Source organism: Penaeus japonicus, unplaced genomic scaffold, assembly GCF_977035675.1.
Source record: "Penaeus japonicus unplaced genomic scaffold, GWHDUDI00000001_assembly GWHDUDI00000012, whole genome shotgun sequence".
In the NCBI taxonomy this organism is placed as follows: domain Eukaryota; kingdom Metazoa; phylum Arthropoda; class Malacostraca; order Decapoda; family Penaeidae; genus Penaeus; species Penaeus japonicus.
In genome coordinates, this window is record NW_028234414.1 from 36,342,080 (window position 1) to 36,349,579 (window position 7,500).

The window sequence follows — 7,500 nt, forward strand, 5'->3', positions numbered from 1 at the left end:
CATAATCAAAAGCGAACTCCTGTGAAAGAAAAGCCACACACAGTCACGTAAACATCAAAAGTTGCTCATGAAATAACATCTTCAGGAAGCACAGGCAGCCAGTCTCATTCCATTTCATCAGTTTACACTTTTCCCATAATGCAAAGAAAGCGATACAGAATAACAATTAAAAACCCGGGATTTAAAACAAACTAACAGGGAAAAAACATGATTCCTTACGTCAGGATCTCGGAAGGAAAACCCCCAGTAGACTCTTAATTGTTTATGGTCTGATTTGGAGGAAAATTACTCACACAATTCTGTATCAGTTATTCTCACGGTGATTTTGGCCGGGGTGAGCGATATGGGTCGACGGTCTTCGAGAGAATTGGATGGACTGTCTTTGGGGATCGGAGCTACAGTGGCTCGCTTCCATGGGGTAGGCACCACCTCCTCACTGATTTGTGTGTGTGTGTGTGTGTGTGTGTGTGTGTGTGTGTGTGTGTGTGTGTGTGCGTTTGTGTGTGTGTGTGATTCGAGTTTCACTCGGTTCATTTTTGTTTCCCTTTTCTTACGTTACTGATAATCTATACGGCAGTTACACGGAGAATTTTTTCCATAATATTCCTGATTTTTAAGCCATACCCACAGACCTTCCAATATCAGAGTTGAATTGTCTATACGTTTACCAAGGATACTTCTGTTACCTTATTTCCAAAAGCCTAATTATCCATGTATTCATCACCTATACCAAACATGTATAAAATATGTAGAAGACAGATATGTAGACCAATAGCATGGAAATTTAACGTGATGTATTATCAGCACAGACGGAAGCGCTAGTGTGAGTCTGACTTGTAGATGTGTCCTAGTTATCTCAGAATGCATGACAGGAAAACATCCAAATGGACAGGAAATCTTGAGTTCTCTCCTTGAATCCCCTGGTTACGTCATGAAATATGTTGTTTTTATTTCTCTTCTCCTGCAAGACTTACCAAACCCATCACTGGTGCGTCACTCTATTCCTAAAACCCTGGCTAGGCCTTTGATATTCTCTCTCTCTCTCTCTCTCTCTAACACAAGGACTTTGCCTGTAATAGATAAAATTGCAAGGTCTCTCTAGAGTGATATACATGCACTACTATGTCTTATGTATAGCTTTGCCCTAGCTTATTGATTGACAGGGTCACAGTAATATATACTTTACCAACAACGTATGTCTCAGAATCTAACATGAACTGTACAAATCATTTAGGCATAGTTCCTATGCCTATTCATGTGTATACAATGTATATAGTATGAATAAACATCAAAATCAAAATCAAATCTCTTTCCAGTGAGCTAGAATCATGAATCTATTGTACAGGTCTGAATTTAGCTTTATTTTTCATTTGATTTTTAAGGACATATTTTACTAATACGCACACAACTTTTGTATATATAGTTTATGCAAATTTATAACTAATATGACTGGATAGAGTTTATGTGATGAGTTGAAATGTTAATTTGAAATGAACAACACTCATTAATAATGTTCACAAAATATATGTTTATTTCCTTCCTACATTGACTGTGAGTGAGACATACGGTAACATTTAAAATACCTCGGCATATGTGACTCAATATAAAAAGGTCCTTTCGAGATCAAATTATACTATGATTATGTGCTTCAGGACCTCTAACAGAAGTCATTATTTCTTAATTTTAATATGCAAGACAATTCACAAAATAAAACCTGACAAGACGGCTGGAGAAAATTACTATGTATCTGCTCATCTCTAGAGTAACGTTACAAAATATGAATGTGTTTAACAAGCAATTTTAAATGCGTATTTCAAAAAAGTTCACCCCTCTACAGTTACAACTGCCTCGCCGCTAGAGCTTATTCTTCTTCCAGTGCTTCGATTTTAAATATCCTTTCTTTTCTCTCACCTGCAGCCTCAATTAGGCAAGCTAAGGTACAGCAGATATCTAATGTAACGTGTAGAAGACCGAGCGTAAATATCGAGAAATTATAACAGCTAGTTATAGCAATATCGATGACTGCTAAATATGAGCGACTGATCGATTGCTAATGAAGCAACAGCCATTACATATACGACCCAAAAAGGACAGAAGTTCGACCACTGCCGGTTTCTCGGAATTCCAGTCGGTACATTGTTCATTGTATTATGACGCTTCCAGTAAAGCTCAAAGTTCCATTATAATTACCTCTATTCTCTAGTATTATTAATCTTCTAACTGTATAGTCAAATTAAGTTATGTTTATGCCATAATCAGTTAATTGGACAAAGCAGATAATACAGGTGATTGGGAATTGGAAACGAGTAGGTAATCCTAATATTGGAAAATTTAATGTAAGATTTATTCTTACAGTATTATCAAAATCTGAATTTCCTAATAAAGTAATATCTATGTTACATCTAATTTAACAACATAGATGATTCGTAATTGTGAACAATTAGATCACTCAGATTAGAAGTTTCATCGTAAACTTCATTCTTAAACTTGGGAAATCCCTCCGTGTTTAAAACTGTCCCGTGCAATTGAACTTCTAAACTTTTACCAATTCACAAGCAGTAACTGGTACAAAATATAATTGGAAATGTTACAAAAAGGACTAACATAATTTGTCTTGCAGGTTCTCATGATTGAAGAGAAAAAAAGTGTGCGTGTGTGTGTGTGTATGTGTGTCTGGTATTTATATTCAATAACAATTTTACTGTTGAAAGACAACAGTAAAATATGAGACTTTGGAATAATATAAACGAGGATAAAAAGGGTAATTTCATAGTTCATTTTTTTATCTTAGTCATGAGTGTATCTTTCAATATATTAGTCTAAATCATAAATATTAATTTATCAAATGTCTATTCGGGTGTTTTATTTTTCATATTACTTGAGTCCCTCGTCCATTGCACAACCTGATAAATTGATACAGTGTAAAAGTAAAGATTTTCCTTAAAAATATATCAGACGGGACAGATGAATGAATGAATTATGTATTTTCCTCAACTCTTATGAGCCTCCTTCCTGGATGATCTGAGTAATCACCTTTCAGGATCATTATTCATGCATCACCACTGATAAATACGTAGTGTATTTCACTACTAATCAAGTTTAAATTGTAAGCTTCTTGTCAAGTAAGATTGTGCAGTTTTCTTGCATAATCTTACACTTTCGTTTGTGTTTTCATGACTTCATTTACCCTGTCCGGCAATTGCATAATCTAATAAGCCATAGGAAATACAATTCTTACTCTTAGTTTCAAATTCCCTCTCCTCTCCCATAGTGTTCGATGTAACTGACATCGCCAATACTGGGAGTTAAAGAGCGGTGGCATACCTAGGTATCTATCATTGGGGGAAGGGGTGGGGGTGGGGGGTACTAGGCTAGTGCAGTATGCCCATACGGTAGGGAGCTATGGTGCTCTTCAAGCCCCCCCCCCCCCCCTCACCACCACCTCCCGATAACATTTTGAAATTGCATTCTGAGGGTATTAGGACATTTTCTGATCAGTTAGTTGACTAACCCTGGCATCACTTTTCTGCTGCCACTACATTCCCTATCTCTGCTCCTATCCTTATCCCAACCACCTTGGGATGTGCGGCCTTTGAAAAAGGATCTCATTAATTCTCTAACCCGGTCATCCTTCTCTATCCATTCCTGATTATTTTCAATAACATTTTGGCCAGTGTGTTCTTCATATGTCATCTAACAAATTTCCTTTTTACATACACATATTTACATCTGTAAATATATGTGCGGTTGCTCATCACTTTAGCCAATCTCTGCAACTTCACTGTCGACACTCAAGCACAATACTTAACTTCTCGCATAAAATAAAAGCCTGAATCTATCCAATGACATCTTTATTGCATTCACGTTTCAGAAGTCAAATTCTAGCTAGTACTGTGTATTCCCCATAGAAGCTGTAAAAGACACCTAATATACCCATCATCATACTATGGGACACTTATAAAATGTTATTAGAAATTAGAAATTAAAAAGAAAACTAACGTACCAGTCTGTGCTGAAAGGAATACCAGCCCCCCCCCCTTTCCCCAAAAAGTCTCTGGTAGGTCCTGTATTCCAGATTTAAAGAAGAAATCTGTTCTATTGTGGGATATTTATCTCTTATTATACTAATTTCATATACATACAAGATGATAATTCAAACCGGTATGTTCAAGAACCACCTGCTTGTGAAGAAAACGGGAATTTAACTGCGGTAACCATGACATTTCTTTCACTTATTTATTTATCAATTAAATACTATTACTTGGAGATACTCAGGGAGCTTTGTGTACCTTTATATATATCACTACTTTATTTATGAACAAATGAGGTTAGAAAAAGTACAAATATAGAAAATAATTTATTTATAGTATTGATTTTAATTTAATAAATCTAAAAAAAAATCAACATAATACATAATTTGTGCAAAAAGAACTACCATTAATAACCCCTTCGTATATAGAGGTCCGTCTATTTGTCTGTACAGATTGGAATGTTGGAATGCAGTTTTTACAGATTGGCGACAAATGCCATGCAAAGACGAAATTTAATTTGCCTATTGCTCACTACAAAGAGATAGTAATATTGTGCTTTGAAATAGCATTATAATCCTTGATATGCAATACTGATTTAACTTTATTTATGTACAACTTACAAAAGAGGGAATTAAGAAAAAAAATATGAATTGCCTTATCCTCTTTTGAATTGTGTGTCTGAAAATAAAATGGAAAAAAAGGAGACATAAGAAGAAATTGCATACATTATCCCTGGTTAAGAGAAACCATATAACCATGACTGATAGTACCATATACAATTATGCGTATCTATTACACGACACCTTATAAACAACCATGTTTCAATATAATTTGACAGCTCACATCATCCAACAGTTGGACACAAGAATGAAATTAGCTTGGTTCAAATAAACTGACGTAACACAGCTGATCATTAGGATATAATATATACACAGCTTAGGGCAATACTTCAAAATGAGACTGACACAAAGTTTGGCATTTACCTTTCCCACAACACTGGATTATATGATCACTAGTTATATCTGAGGATCTTAGCTTATATACGCTCAGACATTTAACACTTCCATATACTGAACAGATATTAAATAATTATCTATTTTCAATACTGCTGACAAAACTCGTAAAGAGTTAGCTTGTAAACCTAATAATTTCATATGCTATATCTTATCTTGTTCATATTTTGCTACCATATAACATTATCATTTGCACTTCAACTAATAAGAGAATTCAACTGTTGTCTTTTACACAACATGGCATACATCACTGCAGACAGTTCTGAGATCTTCATGTCTCAACTTCAATTTTTCTTCACATTATAGGTGTAACTTTTTCTAGTCCTGCACATCATTACCTTCTCTTCCACTACAATCATTGGTTTCAATTTTAATGACGTTTCCATTACCTCTCATTACAGTCTCGAGATCGACAAACACTCTTTAAAAGACTTAGGGAAATAAATATGGGCCTATAGTAAAAAAAACACTTATGAAATGATTTATGTGCTATTAACTTGTTAAAAAACATAGAGCTTTTACATGCGTTAACCATTTTCTTTTAATTACAAATCACCTGCTACTTAGATGAGGAATTTGCTGTAAGAACAGACAAGATTTCACATATCAAAAACAACTGCCCTTTGTCTGTCATAAAATAACTGCCATATTAACAACCATAAGTATATATGAATATTACCAATTGTTACCTTCTTTCCACAGGAAAATAATATGTAGCACATAATTATAATGTACATCACCTATGAATCTAATTATGTATATGTAACCATGTCTGTATGTTTCTGTTTATATATATATATATGTATATGTATATGTATATGTATATATATTATATATATATATATATATATATATATATATAATATATATATATATATATATATATATATATATATATATATATATATATAATTTAAGAGTTACATTTGAGTTTTTAAGATTCATAATGAAAAAGCATTTCCAAATACCATCTCATAAAAAGCTACACATTTCTCTTCATACTTTATAATTCCTAATGCCTTGATTATATACCAATCTGTAGGAACTTCTTCAGAGGAAATAAAAGTCTAAATTTGCCTTAAATCTACTTTGTGTACTGCACCACATTCCCAATATAATATTTTGCATTACCATATAACAAAAGATAATTATGAGATAATAATTACCAAGATTATTCAAAGGACAAAAATTATGACTTAATGACTGCTAATTAGTGATTACTGGTAAATAAAATAAGAAAAAGTTAAATAAGACACCTGCTAATTTCTTTTCATATCACTACTTTATCAAATCTTAATTTATCAGTTTTGTCATGCATTGCTATACTTTTCTAAACAGCACTTTTTCATCACGGCTAAATTTCATTAAAAAATTCTCCTTAAAAAATGTGTATCCCTTTCAAGATCATGTTAACACATTCATTATGTCTACAAACACACACAGCAGATGTTCAACATTCATTAAACTTTAAAAGCAATCACTTAAATAAAACATAAGCATATTCAACTTGTCTTTATTTGTGTACAACCATAGTCATTTCACCTCATGTTACTCAGTACTTCAACTTCTGACAATGAATGCCTTTTCAGTACAACACTAATGTCATGGTTAGCCACTCATAAATTTGTATACATGTAGTGATGCATATGATTTAAAAATTGCGTGTTGAGCACTTTACATCTATTACCATATCTGATTAATGAGAATAAGTGCTTTAATTTCTTTTGTTTGAGCCTTATATTTGTGCTTAACATTTCTTTTTTTTGTGAAAATTACTGCTAGATGTTCATATTTTATGCTTTGTCTCACTATCAATATTCTTCTGTGCAACAATGCTTCCATCATGACATATTTTAGGTACTGTAAGTTGTACTATATATCTTTTAGTATGGAATAACAAACCAAATATATCAAAATTCATCATTCAGAAACAGCTTGGAGCGAATTTCCATTTGAAAGCGTATAATATTATAAACAAGCACATCTGGATTCCAGACCGAGGTTTTGTAGGTAAAGCTGCTTATAAAAAATGTTTAGTTACAGTGCAAACATGTTTGCCTGAGTTTGTGAGTTTCTACAGTCATCTATACATGCATGGTTCCTACTCTCTCAAATGAAAGTGTGGTAACAAAAAAGATGTAATAAAGGAATAAGAAGAAATGAAAAGAAAAACAAGAAATATGTTCTTGTTGGTAAGAAACTACAGAACATACGTAGAGAAAGATATGAGAGAATGAATATTTCCACAAAACAAGATTAATCTATCTGATGTTTTGATCTTACAATCTTGATTAGAAATATGTGATACGTTCCAATTAACGACATACAGCTGGAAAGCCAAGTAATCAATCTGACCTTGTTGAATTGTTCATGCTCATTCCTACCTTCTCGACATTTGTCGCTATGAATACAGAAACTATATACAGATGTAAAAATTTCAATGGGCATTTTGCAAT

At 33.2% G+C, this 7,500-nt stretch overlaps 1 protein-coding gene across 10 annotated transcripts in view; it reads right to left on the bottom strand.

Annotated features, from left to right (window-relative positions):
- Positions 1 to 4,344: 4,344 nt before the first annotated feature.
- Positions 4,345 to 7,500, bottom strand: part of LOC122266205 (peptidyl-glycine alpha-amidating monooxygenase A) — a 74,835-nt gene continuing 71,679 nt past the window's right edge. For 6 of the 10 annotated variants that reach the window (XM_086542756.1, XM_043035822.2, XM_086542758.1 and 3 more), the window contains one exon: positions 6,544 to 7,500. This exon is cut by the window's right edge. The gene's annotated coding sequence lies outside the window, so the exon portion shown is untranslated. The other 4 variants (XM_086542759.1, XM_086542757.1, XM_086542760.1 and 1 more) reach the window with 1 other exon arrangement.